At 47.8% G+C, this 15,420-nt stretch overlaps 1 protein-coding gene across 1 annotated transcript in view; it reads right to left on the minus strand.

The window, feature by feature from the left end:
- The window catches only part of PDS5A (PDS5 cohesin associated factor A), a 644,759-nt gene that overhangs the window by 43,033 nt on the left and 586,306 nt on the right, over nucleotides 1-15,420 (minus strand). The window lies entirely within an intron of this gene.

Below are 15,420 nucleotides of genomic sequence, written 5' to 3' on the forward strand. Positions count from 1 at the left end.
CATCGTGTTAAAATTCATAGGGTTTCAAAAATATGGGCATGGTCACCTCTGGAGTGGGTTAATTTTTACTACTTGGGTTACATTTAGGAAAACAGAAACACAGGAATATAGAGATCTGGCTTCCTTCTCTGATTACAACATTCAAAAGCACTACCTGTAAATGCAGTAGTATAGTCACTGAATAAGTTTGTCTCTGCCTTCTTTAACACCTGGAGATTATGAGCTACCAACATGTAGCATTTATAAAGCTTGACTTTGCAGCTGAGATTAGCACTAACTAGATCATAAATTCTGTGCTGTGTATGATTAGCCTAGTAGGCCTGCTTTACTGTGCAAGGTGTAGCAGAGTTCAACACAAAGGACAGTACCCTTCATGATTAGGTAAAGGTAATCATGGTAAAGGAAGAAACCAGATTAATTCCATACATCAGGGCCTCTGATTTTAAGACTTAACTCAAAGGCAGCATTTATGCTATCACTGAGAAAGTCACCTTTTTGAAGCCACTGAATTTCAGCTAAATCTTCTCAAGTAACTTTTGTTTTAGTTCTCATATATCACTGTTTAGTCATTATTCTTGTTGCTAACGTTACATCCTTATTCTTCTATAGCTTTCATGTATTGTACTTTTCTTCATTTTTTATAATTTATGTAAGCCACATTGTGCCTGCATTTGTGGGAAAATGTGGGGTAGAAATGAACAACAAATAAATAAATATGCCAAGGAATCTTCAGGTTCAGAGTAGTATCTAAGGGAGTCACTGACATGGGCTCAGGTTTAAAGTACCCCCTAAATCACTTGGATCGTCTAAAACTCTTATCCCAACTGGTTCAATCACTAGTCATTTTTTAAAACATTTAGCACTAGGACATACCAGTAAAACATAAGACTGTGGTTTGCAGGGTGACAGCAATGAGCTCAGAACCTTAATACCCTGGATTTAACTCCCTTCATCTCTCACTATGGGGCCCTTTTACAAAGGTGAGCCAAAAAGTGGGCTACGGTAGTGTGGGCATGTGTATTGCATGCACGCTGGACTATTTCTCCAGCATGTCTGGAAAAAGTTTATTTGAGAGGGGGGCCGGGAACACCCCTGCGGTAGAAAATTATTTTCTGTTTGTTTTCAGCACATGTCAAACTCAGAACTACCACCAGGTGCAAGTGCTAGCTAGATGGTAATGCTGATTTTACACCCTCTGCACCTTCATAAAAGGGCCCCATGTGTCCTAATGTCCAATTTTGAATAAAGGGGCCAAGGTGGGAAACTGGATGTCCAAAATGTCCTGTATATTTTAATAAAGTACTGAATGCACATATTTTTGTAGAATAACTATAAAGACAGCAGAACAGCCATTTTATATAATAACATGTCCAAAACAAAGAGTGGCATCACTCGAGGTATTGCTAATAAAAATGTTGGTTTTGCAACTGCATGTATGAATGCTAGCACTTAACTAAGTGCCAGATTTTACAAAACTGGATATCCAAAACTAATTTCTTTCTTTTGCACATTTTGAGGTGGTTTTAAAAATCACAGAGGTGAGAATTAATTGCTCTTTAATCACTGATGCAAACTTCATATCCAAATGAGCAGTTAGCTGACTTGGAGTAGGTGTAAATATTGAGGGTCCGATGCACAAAGTTTATCATGCTAGGAATGTCTGACTTTGACTGGTTCTATCCAGTTTAGTGTGCACATTATTTAGTGAGAAATGCACAAAGGGGTTTTGTGTCCGTCTTACCGATCGCGGTAGCAGGGAATGATAATCCTATGCAAATGTATTAGAACAAGCTGATTAGTATTAAAATGAGCATTCTGAGCAATGCACAGCTGTTTCTGAGTGATGCACAGAAAGGAGTGCCTACCTTTAATATACAAAATTTTCCATGAGGTCTGGTGCTGTCGTCATGCGAGAGTGATCTGCATTTTTCAATAGCAAAACTTGTCAGAGCAAAGAACAACTTGCTGCCTGCTTGTTTCTCCATCCCCTTCCAAGCTGACATCATAGGGGCAGACAGCTAATCGGAAAGCCCCTATGATGTCAGCTGGGAGGGGGGCGGAAAAACAAGCAGACAGCTGGAGAAACCCCCCCCCCCCCATGATGTCATCTGGGGGGTGGAAAAACAAGAAGACAGCCAATTGGCTGGGGAAAGCCACTATGATGTCAGCTTGGGGGGGGGGGGGGGGCGGAGAAGCAGACAGCCAATCAGCTGGGGGAAGGCCTCTATGTCATCAGCTGGGGGGGGGGTAGAGAAGAAAACAGACAACAAATCAGCTGAGGGAAAGTCCCTATGGTTCAGCTGGGGGGGGGAGGGGGTCCACAAAGAGAAGATTCCCAAGTGAAAATCATCAGGGGAAGCCTGAGGGAAGCCAAGTAAGCTGCAGGAGGAAGGTGGAGGCAGAATCTGAGCACTGCAGGGGAAAAGAGACAGTGGGGCCTAGTGGTTAGGGTGGTGGACTTTGGTCCTGGGGAACTGAGTTCAATTCCCACTTCTGGCACAGGCAGCTCCTTGTGACTCTGGGCAAGTCACTTAACCCTCCATCGCCCCATGTAAGCCGCATTGAGCCTGCCATGAGTGGGAAAGCGCGGGGTACAAATGTAACAAAAAAAAATAAACCAACCAGTACTGCAGGGGAAAGGAGAGAGTACAGCAGTGGGATTCTTGGGCAAGCACAGAACATAGATACTTATTGAGAGACTACTCTGTGCATGTGCTAGGCACTTTCCCTACCAAGCTGCTTGCTAAATTTATGTGAATCTCATTTGCATGCGATTTCCTTTGACCATTGCTTGCTATTTCAAAATTGGTAACGTCTACCGTGGATCTAAATGGACATAATTTTTTTAAACGGGAACTTTTTAGCATCAGCCCCTGAGTCTAGATTTTTTTTTTTTTTTAAGTATTTGTATTTTCTGCTGTAAAATCAGAAACCACAAACATACTTTTCTGGCTCTCACAACATGACCCCTTGAAAACCGTTCATGCTGTGCATCTACAACACAAATTGTGGTTTTCTAAATTATCTGTTTTTTTTTTTAATTATATTTTTATTGTTTTAAATGAGTAATATAACAATTATTCATCAATAGAACTGAAGTGACAAAGTAATAACACATGAGAACGTTATCTGAAACAATGAAAAGCCATATTACAGAAGAGAGACTTATTAGCAGATAAATCTAAATAGGTATCAAGTGTTTCCCAAATTTAAAATTTTTTTTAGATGAGGGTAACTTATTAGTTAAATAAGCATCTTCATACTTCTTATCTAATATTACCCAAATCCACCAAATGTAAACAGAAAAATTAGAATTGTCTTTCCAGTGATTAACTATCAATTTCAAAGCAACTGAGAGTAAGATATTAAATAAGATTTTATTTTCATCTTGAAGTTTAGATTTCAGAGCTAGCAATTGCCAATTCAGACATTTTAATGATAGCTGTTCCTGATGCTTGAACGTTTGAGATAACATATATCTGACCAGAACACCTGAAGATTAGAACAGTCAAAAATGGCATGTGCGTCAAGCAGCCAACCGTAGACTTACAAGACCAGCACTTATTTGAAGAACCACAACAAGCTTGGCTTTCCTCGGTGTCCATAATGCCCAGTGAAGTTGAAAAAGCATGGATTGAGTGATTGATGAAGAAAGTGAGGCCTGAGGACCATTTGTCCAGTTACCACAATTCTCCTGATATGTTGTCCTGAATATCAATTTCCCAGACTTTCTGAGTCTGACAGCTATAAAGCGAATGCTACATACCTGTAGAAGGTATTCTCCGAGGACAGCAGGCTGATTGTTCTCACTGATGGGTGACATCCACGGCAGCCCCTCCAATCCGGAATCTTCACTAGCAAAGTCTTTGCTAGCCCTCGCGCGCCGATGCGCACCGCGCATGCGCGGCCGTCTTCCCGCCCGAAACCGGCTTGTGCCGGCCAGTCTCATATGTAGCAAGACAAAGACTAGGGAAGACACAACTCCAAAGGGGAGGCGGGCGGGTTTGTGAGAACAATCAGCCTGCTGTCCTCGGAGAATACCTTCTATAGGTATGTAGCATTCGCTTTCTCCGAGGACAAGCAGGCTGCTTGTTCTCACTGATGGGGTATCCCTAGCCCCCAGGCTCACTCAAAACAACAACCATGGTCAATTGGGCCTCGCAACGGCGAGGACATAACTGAGATTGACCTAAAAACTTATCCAACTAACTGAGAGTGCAGCCTGGAACAGAATAAACATGGGCCTAGGGGGGTGGAGTTGGATTCTAAACCCCGAACAGATTCTGAAGCACTGACTGCCCGAACCGACTGTCGCGTCGGGTATCCTGCTGCAGGCAGTAATGAGATGTGAATGTGTGGACAGATGACCACGTCGCAGTTTTGCAAATCTCTTCAATAGTGGCTGACTTCAAGTGGGCTACCGACGCTGCCATGGCTCTAACATTATGAGCCGTGACATGACCCTCAAGAGCCAGCCCAGCCAGGGCGTAAGTGAAGGAAATGCAATCTGCTAGCCAATTGGATATGGTGCGTTTCCCTACAGCCACTCCCCTCCTATTGGGGTCAAAAGAAACAAACAATTGGGCGGACTGTCTGTTGGGCTGTGTCCGCTCCATATAGAAGGCCAATGCTCTCTTGCAGTCCAATGTGTGCAGCTGACGTTCAGCAGGGCAGGAATGAGGACGGGGAAAGAATGTTGGCAAGACAATTGACTGGTTCAGATGGAACTCCGACACAACCTTTGGCAAGAACTTAGGGTGAGTGCGGAGGACTACTCTGTTATGATGAAATTTGGTGTAAGGGGCCTGGGCTACCAGGGCCTGAAGCTCACTGACTCTACGAGCTGAAGTAACTGCCACCAAGAAAACGACCTTCCAAGTCAAGTACTTCAGATGGCAGGAATTCAGTGGCTCAAAAGGAGGTTTCATCAGCTGGGTGAGAACGACATTGAGATCCCATGACACTGTAGGAGGCTTGACAGGGGGCTTTGACAAAAGCAAACCTCTCATGAAGCGAACAACTAAAGGCTGTCCTGAGCTCGGCTTACCTTCCACACGGTAATGGTATGCACTGATTGCACTAAGGTGAACCCTTACAGAGTTGGTCTTGAGACCAGACTCAGACAAGTGCAGAAGGTATTCAAGCAGGGTCTGTGTAGGACAAGAGCGAGGATCTAGGGCCTTGCTGTCACACCAGACGGCAGACCTCCTCCATAGAAAGAAGTAACTCCTCTTAGTGGAATCTTTCCTGGAAGCAAGCAAGATGCGGGAGACATCCTCTGACAGACCCAAAGAGGCAAAGCCTACGCTCTCAACATCCAGGCCGTGAGAGCCAGGGACCGGAGGTTGGGATGCAGAAGCGCCCCTTCGTCCTGTGTGATGAGGGTCGGAAAACACTCCAATCTCCACGGTTCTTTGGAGGACAACTCCAGAAGAAGAGGGAACCAGATCTGACGCGGCCAAAAAGGAGCAATCAGAATCATGGTGCCTCGGTCTTGCTTGAGTTTCAACAAAGTCTTCCCCACCAGAGGTATGGGAGGATAAGCATACAGCAGACCCTCCCCCCAGTCCAGGAGGAAGGCATCCGATGCCAGTCTGCCGTGGGCCTGAAGCCTGGAACAGAACTGAGGGACTTTGTGGTTGGCTCGAGATGCAAAGAGATCTACCAAGGGGGTGCCCCACACCTGGAAGATCTGTCGCACTACACGGGAATTGAGCGACCACTCGTGAGGTTGCATAATCCTGCTCAACCTGTCGGCCAGACTGTTTACGCCTGCCAGATATGTGGCTTGGAGCACCATGCTGTGACGGCGAGCCCAGAGCCACATGCTGACGGCTTCCTGACACAGGGGGCGAGATCCGGTGCCCCCCTGCTTGTTGATGTAATACATGGCAACCTGGTTGTCTGTCTGAATTTGGATAATTTGGTGGGACAGCCAATCTCTGAAAGCCTTCAGAGCGTTCTAGACCGCTCGTAACTCCAGAAGATTGATCTGCAGATCGCGTTCCTGGAGGGACCAGCTTCCTTGGGTGTGAAGCCCATCGACATGAGCTCCCCACCCCAGGAGAGACGCATCCGTGGTCAGCACTTTTTGTGGCTGAGGAATTTGGAAAGGACGTCCCAGAGTCAAATTGGACCAAATCGTCCACCAATACAGGGATTTGAGAAAACTCGTGGACAGGTGGATCACGTCTTCTAGATCCCCAGCAGCCTGAAACCACTGGGAAGCTAGGGTCCATTGGGCAGATCTCATGTGAAGGCGGGCCATGGGAGTCACATGAACTGTGGAGGCCATGTGGCCCAGCAATCTCAACATCTGCCGAGCTGTGATCTGCTTGGACGCTCGCACCCGCGAGATGAGGGACAACAAGTTGTTGGCTCTCGTCTCTGGGAGATAGGTGCGAGCCGTCCGAGAATCCAGCAGAGCTCCTATGAATTCGAGTTTCTGCACTGGGAGAAGATGGGACTTTGGATAATTTATCACAAACCCCAGTAGCTCCAGGAGGCGAATAGTCATCTGCATGGACTGTAGAGCTCCTGCCTCGGATGTGTTCTTCACCAGCCAATCGTCGAGATATGGGAACACGTGTACCCCCAGTCTGCGAAGTGCGGCTGCTACTACAGCCAGGCACTTCGTGAACACTCTGGGCGCAGAGGCGAGCCCAAAGGGTAGAACACAGTACTGGAAGTGACGTGTGCCCAGCTGAAATCGCAGATACTGTCTGTGAGCTGGCAGTATCGGGATGTGCGTGTAGGCGTCCTTCAAGTCCAGAGAGCATAGCCAATCGTTTTCCTGAATCATGGGGAGAAGGGTGCCCAGGGAAAGCATCCTGAACTTTTCTTTGACCAGATATTTGTTCAGGGCCCTTAGGTCTAGGATGGGACGCATCCCCCCTGTTTTCTTTTCCACAAGGAAGTACCTGGAATAGAATCCTAGCCCTTCTTGCCCGGATGGCACGGGCTCGACCGCATTGGCGCTGAGAAGGGCAGAGAGTTCCTCTGCAAGTACCTGCTTGTGCTGGAAGCTGTAAGACTGAGCTCCCGGTGGACAATTTGGAGGTTTTGAGGCCAAATTGAGGGTGTATCCTTGCCAGACTATTTGGAGAACCCACTGATCGGAGGTTATGAGAGGCCACCTTTGCTGAAAAGCTTTCAACCTCCCTCCGACTGGCAGGTCGCCCGGCACTGACACTTGGATGTCGGCTATGCTCTGCTGGAGCCAGTCAAAAGCTCGTCCCTTGCTTTTGCTGGGGAGCTGAGGGGCCTTGCTGAGGCGCACGCTGCTGACGAGAGCAAGCGCGCTGGGGCTTAGCCTGGGCCGCAGGCTGTTGAGAAGGAGGATTGTACCTACGCTTACCAGAAGAGTAGGGAACAGTCTTCCTTCCCCCCAAAAATCGTCTACCTGTAGAGGTAGAAGCTGAAGGCCGCCGGCGGGAGAACTTGTCGAAAGCGGTATCCCGCTGGTGGAGCTGCTCTACCACCTGCTCGACTTTCTCTCCAAAAATGTTATCCGCACGGCAAGGCGAGTCCGCAATCCGCTGCTGGAGTCTATTCTCCAGGTCAGAGGCACGCAGCCATGAGAGTCTGCGCATCACCACACCTTGAGCAGCGGCCCTGGACGCAACATCAAAGGTGTCATACACCCCTCTGGCCAGGAATTTTCTGCACGCCTTCAGCTGCCTGACCACCTCCTGAAAAGGCTTGGCTTGCTCAGGGGGGAGCTTGTCCACCAAGCCCGCCAACTGCCGCACATTGTTCCGCATGTGTATGCTCGTGTAGAGCTGGTACGACTGAATTTTGGCCATGAGCATAGAGGAATGGTAGGCCTTCCTCCCAAAGGAGTCTAAGGTTCTAGAGTCTTTGCCCGGGGGCGCCGAAGCATGCTCCCTAGAACTCTTAGCCTTCTTTAGGGCCAAATCCACAACTCCAGAGTCGTGAGGCAACTGAGTGCGCATCAGCTCTGGGTCCCCATGGATCCGGTACTGGGACTCGATCTTCTTGGGAATGTGGGGGTTAGTTAATGGCTTGGTCCAGTTTGCCAGCAATGTCTTTTTGAGGACATGATGCATGGGTACTGTGGACGCTTCCTTAGGTGGAGAAGGATAGTCCAGGAGCTCAAACATTTCAGCCCTGGGCTCGTCCTCCACAACCACCGGGAAGGGGATGGCCGTAGACATCTCCCGGACAAAGGAAGCGAAAGACAGACTCTCGGGAGGAGAAAGCTGTCTTTCAGGAGAGGGAGTGGGATCAGAGGGAAGACCATCAGACTCCTCGTCAGAGAAATATCTGATGTCCTCCTCTTCCTCCCACGAGGCCTCACCATCGGTATCAGACACAAGTTCACGAACCTGTGTCTGAAGCCGTGCCCGGCTCGACTCCGTGGAACCCCGGCCACGGTGGGAGCGTCGAGAGGTAGACTCCCGCGCCCGCGAAGCTCCCTCCGCCGACATAGTTGGGGAGCCTTCCTGGGAGGCGACCGCAGTCGGTACCGCAAGCGGCACCGATGTCGGAGACCTCACCCTGGGCAAGGGGCCAGCCGGCGCCTCACTCGACGGTACCGGAGGGGAAGGGCGCAACAGCTCTCCCAGGATCTCTGGGAGAATGGCCCGGAGACTCTCGTGCAGAGCGGCTGTGGAGAAAGACGTGGAAGCCGATGCAGGTGTCGATGTCAGAGTCTGTTCCGGGCGTGGAGGCTGTTCCGGGCTGTCCAGAGTGGAGCGCATCGACACCTCCTGAACAGAGGGTGAGCGGTCCTCTCGGTGCCGATGTCTGCTGGGTGCCGACTCCCTCGGCGACCCAGAGCTCTCGGTGCCGACAAGGGAAGGGGACCGGTGTCGGTGCTTCTTCGACTTCTTGAGACGAAGCACGTCACCGGAGCTTCCCGGCACCGACGAGGAGGACGTAGAATCCAGCCGTCGCTTCCTCGGGCCCGAGGCCGAAGAAGGTCGGTCTCGGGGGGGCTGTACCGCAGAGACCGCCACCAGCAGGGGAATGGACAGCCCTCACCTGCACTCCAGACGAAGCACCACCGTCCGACGACATCAGCAGACGAGGTCCCGGTACCACCGACGTCGACACAGTCGTCCGATGTCTCAGCGCCGATGCAGAGGGTCGATGCCTCGATGCACTGGCGGCCGAGGATGAAGGTCTGGACGCTGGAGACGTCGATGCACTCGATACCCCCGGTGCCGATGCCGACGAAGAGCCCGAGAACAAAATGTTCCACTGGGCCAATCTCGTTACCTGAGTCCGCTTTTGTAAAAGGGCGCAGAGACTACAGGCCTGCGTGCGGTGCCCAGCCCCCAGACACTGAAGACACGACGCGTGCCTGTCAGTGAGCGAGATTACCCGGGGCGCACTGGGTGCACTTCTTGAAGCCGCTGGGAGACTTCGATGACATGGGCGGAAAAATCTCGCCGGCGAAATCGAAACTCGTAATTGCGGTAGGCACCAAAAACGAGGGGAAGAAAAAATTCGACCCGAGGCCTGAAAAAAGGCCTACCCCGAAGACGAAAGAAACTTACTGGGGCAAAAACTGGACGTAGCGGGAAGGGAAAAAGACCGGAAAGGTCCTCTTCCAAATCTCTTTTTTTTGTAGCGAAACCAAAAAAGGAGACGCTCGAGGTCAACTTTAGGGGCGCGAACGGCGAAACACGACCGTACCGAGCGCGGACAAAAGAAGACAAAAGAAGATAAAATATGAAGAGACAGGGGGGAAGGCAAAGATCTCTTTCAACTTGTAACCAAGAGAAATTGTTATTTGAAGAATAAGTTATACACCAATTATAACCCTTGATAAGGATAAAAGCTGAGTGATAATGCACAAAGTCAGGAAAATTAACTCCAAACTCTTTGGAGTGTTTCAAAATTCTCAATGCAATATGTGGTGGTTTAGATTTCCGTAAGAATTCTGATAGCAACCTATCAATGGTTTGAAAAAAGGAACTAGGTCAAGTTATTGGAAGCATGCTAAGCATATAACTGATCCTTGGAGCAAGTATTATCTTAATAGTTTGAGTCTCCCTCATCAGCTCAGAAATAAAGGAGACCAACCTGAAAAAAAATTCTTAAAAACTTGTATGGTGTAATTGACATTTTTATTGAGAAGTAGAAAACAGAGCAAATTAGGAGTCCAGAGAATTCTTTATTAAAAGAGACCCGACATGGCCACGTTTCACCGAAACAGCTGCATCATGGGTTTGACAAAACAATAGCTTCCTCGGTAGTTGCACTGGTTTGAATTGCCCACAATAGCAGAGAAAATTTCTGAGTTATGGACAACTGTAGCTTTAGCAACACCCCTAGCAACAAGACAAACTGCAGTATTGTGAAAAGGGTCCACTGCTTCCCAGCAAGGTGGAGCCGTCCACCAACTGAACTTCCAGAGGTCCCCACAATTGCAGACAGTGGCTAGGTCAAAAGCGTTTATTATCAGGCCAATAACAGCTGTCTCAAACTTCAGTACACAGGTTATCTCCAAACAAACAAGTTCCAACAAAAACAGGTTTCCAACTAATCAGGGTTTTTCCAGACCAAGGCAGGTTTTCAAAATCAAGCTTCCTATAAATCAGGCTTCCAGTAAAGTAGGTAAATAAAGCAGGCTTCCAAATAAATCAGGCTTCCAGTGAAGCAGGTTACTCTCACCTCTTAACACCACTTCCAAACCCTCAGGAGCTGGCCATCCCTGTCTTGGAACTCTCCCACTACATAGAGGCTTCTCCCCACTCCTGGGATTCCTCCCCCATCTGATCTACCCCCCCTCCATATAATCCATCCAATCATCTTCTTCTCTCCATGGGCCCCTCTCTATTCCAGCTGGGCCTCATGGTATATTGATTGCGTATCCAGGGGAATTGAGCTTCTCCCCTCCGCCTCCCCCTAGTGGGTGATGAAATTATAGGCTCAGCCTGGCTATCCCCCTGGCTCCCTCTGCTGGAGCTGGGAGTCTATTCCCTTGTCTCCAGACTACTCTCTGCCTCCCTCCTTGCAATGGCTTCTGGTACTTGTATTTCAGGGTCTAACTGCTTCATCCTAGCCGCCCTGGCGGTAGCCTTGTCACAGTATCCCTACGCCATGGTGCCTGCTATTGCAGGCAATTCAAACCAGTGCAACTACTGAAGATGCTAGTGTTATGTCAGACCCCGGATGCAGCCATTTCGGTGAAATGTGGCATGTCGGGTCTCTTTTAATAAAGTATTCTCTGGACTCCAGGTCTGCTCTGTTTTCTATTTCTGCAAACTTGAAACGCCTCTACAAGTTTCTTGGATAGTTCTGCAAAGATAAATGCCTAAATATGTAATGCATTGAGATTGAGTTTTAAATGGGAAGTTAGCTAAGTCTTGTTGTGTAATGTTTTGGAGTAATGGAAGACATTTAATTTTAACCCAATTAATTTTGTATCCAGAAAAGACATGGGGGATAGATGATATGGATATATAGAGTAGTAAATCATCAACATGAAAGTTTAATCTCCAGGTCACGTATCTTCAAGCCAGTAAACCGAGAATTTTGTCTTAGTGCCATGGCCAAAGATTCTATTGCTAAATTAAACAGAAGGGGCGATAGAGGGCATTCTTGTCTGGTGCTTCTGGACACAGAGTAAGGGACCGAATAATGGTTATTAACAAAAATGTTTACTATTTCTTAATCCAAAAGCAGTTGTATCATTTGTATGAAATTGGTGCCAAAACCAAACCAAGAGAAAATGTGAAATAGATACCTCTATTCTACCCTTTCAAAAGCTTTCTCTGCGTCCAGAGACAAAGTGACCAGCCGGTCCTTTAGTGTGCTGGCTTGGGGAAATATATTACAAAATAACCTGGAATTATCAGTAGTAGCATGATTAGACATACATCCACATTGATCTGGATGAATTATAGAAGGTAAAATCCGAGATAATCTTATAGCAATAATTTTTTCAAAAAGTTTGCCATCTATGTTCATTAGAGAAATGGGTCTATACTTAGAAACCAATTCTGGATCTCTTCCTGATTTAGGGAAACAATTATTTGCGCTTCAGCAAAGGCACCATCAATAAATGTATCTATTTTTATCTGAATAAATAAAGTATGTATAAGGGGTGATATATCTTTGGAACAAATTATAATATTCTGCATTAAAACCATCAGGTCCTGGGGCCTTACTTAACGGAAGAAATTTTATGGCATATAACATTTCTAAAGAAATTGTTTTATCTATTTAGTTTTAAAAAAAATATTATTTAAGAAAACAATTTTTTTGTCATTTGACTCAGATAGAGCTGAAGTATAGAGACTTTTATAAAAAGTCTTGAAAGGTTTGAATTATCACTTTTTTTTTAGAGGTAATTACAGTGTTATCTTTGGGCTGATTAAAGAAGTAACACTATTTTGGGCTTTTTTTCCATTTTAAGTATTTAGCTAATAGCCTATCAGCTTTATTCTGTTTTGAGTAGTAATGTTAAATGATGAAATGCTTATTTACTGTAAATGTTATATTCAGATCTGAGTTTACACAGTTTTTGGAAGGTATGATATTTGGGGGGATGCATATGGGAAAATTAGGTTCTTACCTTGGTAATTTTCTTTCCTTTAGTCACAGCTGATGAATCCATTAACTGATGGGTTATATCCGCCTACCAGCAGGTGGAGATAGAAAACACTGAAAAACCACAGTGACCTTAGACGGCTAGCCCCTTCTGCCTTCAGTATATGAAACTTCCAAAGCAGAGTGAGAAAAAGGTAAAATAACGCAAACTTTCCTCACAGTGAACAAACGCCCCAGAACCGGAGCACTAACCAACAAAGGAGGGACGTTCTCAACCTCCTGCAATAAAACAGCATGGAGAAATTCTGAGAACTGATCAACTCCTCCCGATGCGATACAATATCTGCATGAAGGATATGAATAACAAAAACAAAGTCAGACAGGGAGGGATCATGGATTCATCTGCTGTGACTAAAAGAAAGAAAATTACCAAGGTAAGAACCTAATTTTCCCTTCCTTGTCATCAACAGATGAATCCATTAACTGATGGGATGTACAAAAGCAATCCCTACATAGGATGGGAACAGGCAACTCCGTGAGCAAGCACCTGCGCTCCAAAATGCGCATGCTGCTTCGCTGCCACATCCAGCCTGTAATGCCGTACAAACGAGAGCTGAGAAGCCCAAGTAGCCGCACGACGGATCTCTTGAAGAGAAAGGACACCCGTTTCAGCCCATGAGGAGGAAATCGCTCTCGTGGAATACGCTTTAAAAGCTTCAGGCGGAGACCGTCCTGAAAGCAGATACGCAGAAAAAATGACTTCCCTGAGCTAACGGGCTATAGTGGCCTTAGACGTCGTACACCCGCGTCGAGGACCTGGCAACAATACAAAAAGGTGATCAGAAGTCCTGAAGTCATTTGATATCTGAAGATACTGCAATAGAGCCCTGCAGACATCCAAAAGATGCAATTGCCCAAAGGAATCCAGAAAATAAGGTAGAAAAATGGGCTGGTTCAGGTGAAAAGTTGAAATCACCTTAGGCAGGAAGGAAGGCACTGTACGTACCGTTACCCCAGACTCTGAGAACTGAAGAAAAGGATCCCGACAGGAAAGCGCCTAGAGCTCAGATACGCGTCTAGCCGATGTCATGGCCACCAAAAAGACTATCTTGAGAGTCACATCCTTCTCAGAAGCTCGCCTAAGCGGCTCGAAAGGCAAACGCTGAAGAGCCTTCAACACCAGCCCCAGGTTCCAGGCCGCACAGGAGGACAGAGCCGATGTACCCCTCTGAGAAACTGGACAATTTCCGGATGAGCAGCAAGGGACAAGCCAGAGACTTTCCCTCGGAAGCATGCCAACACTGCCACTTGAACCCGAAGGGACCTGTAAGCCAGGCCTTTTTGTAAGCCGTCCTGCAAAAAGTCCAGGACCGACGAGACTGTAGCCCGCATGGGTGTGATCTCTTTTGAAACACACCACGCCTCAAACTTGCGCCACATCCGAGCATAAGCTGCGGAGGTAGACCACTTGCAGGCCTGCAAGAGAGTGGAGATGACCTTGTTAGAGTAGCCCTTGTCTCTCAATTGCAACCCCTCAAGAGCCAGGCCGTTTGACAGCAGTGCCGCATCGGGACTCCATAAAAGCATCTCTCACCGGGGCACCAAATTCCAATCGGTAGCCTTCTCTGATCAGGTCCAGGACCCACTGATCCGAAGAAATCTTGGTCCACTCCTCGATGAAGAAGGAAAGACGACCCTCTACTGCAGGAATCGACGAGTGGACCGGCGTCCCATCATTGTGGAGGACGCCCCTGAACTCCTGGCCATTGGTTGACCGCTGCGGAATGTTTGTTAGAGCAAAAGGAGTTCCTATGCTGAAAACGGGCACGATGAGAAAACCTAGCAGAGCGCCCTGGGTGATACCTGCGAGCTTCGCGGAAACGTGGCCTGGAAGAAGAGGGAAAAACAGAGCTTTTGGAAGAAGGCCGCGGCCTATCCTCAGGTAACCACTGAGACTAAGAGTCCCCCAGGTCTTTAACCATCTTCTCCAATTCTTCTCCAAATAACAGAAGGCCCTGAAAGGGTAACCTCACCAGCTTCTGCTTAGAGGCCATGTCAGCCGCCCAATACCGCAGCCAAAGAATGCGGCAGGCAACAACTGCCACAGACATCTGCTAAGCCGCAGCTCTGACCCGATCATAAAGGGCATCAGTCAAAAAAGACAGGGCAGATCCAATACGTGGGCCAACCTCAGAGAGGGAACCCGCACCATCCTCGGGCATATCACCTGCTTGCTGTAACCAGGAAAGGCAGGCACGGGCTGCATAAGAACTGCAAATCACCGCCCTTAAGGAAAGACCCGAAATTTCAAAGGACCGCTTCAACGCGGATTCTAGCCGACAGTCCTGCATATCTTTCAAAGCGACCCCTCCATCCACCGGGAGCGTGGTCTTTTTAGTCACGGCCGTGACCAACGCATCCACTTCAGGCATCCCCAAAGGGGCCAAGTGATCCTCACTCAGAGGGTAAAGCTGTCCCATAGCCCTGGCAACCTTCAAAGGCCCATCAGGGTCAGACCATTGAGCAGAAATAAGCTCTTGGATGGAGTCATGCACAGGAAATGCCCGAGAAGGCTTCTTAGACTAGCCATCCTAGGATTAAAAGAGGAGGCATCGCCTTCGGCCGGATCTTCAATAGAAAGGGCCTGCAAGGCGTCAGAAATGAGCGCTGGCAGCTCGTCACGATGGAAAATCCGTACCGCTTTAGGATCATCCAAATCCTGTGGCAAACAGGGACCCTCATCTGGATCATCCGAGGGCCTACCAGACTCCTCAGACTCCCTGCAGCCTGACCAGAGGGGGGAAAAGAGAGAGGTGCCACACTCAGATGGGATTACCGGTCTACGTTTAGTGTCAGTCCAATGCTCGAGGGAAGAAGAAAACTCAGCAGCCAACA

This window comes from Microcaecilia unicolor, chromosome 2 (genome assembly GCF_901765095.1).
Source record: "Microcaecilia unicolor chromosome 2, aMicUni1.1, whole genome shotgun sequence".
NCBI classification, from domain to species: Eukaryota; Metazoa; Chordata; class Amphibia; order Gymnophiona; family Siphonopidae; genus Microcaecilia; species Microcaecilia unicolor.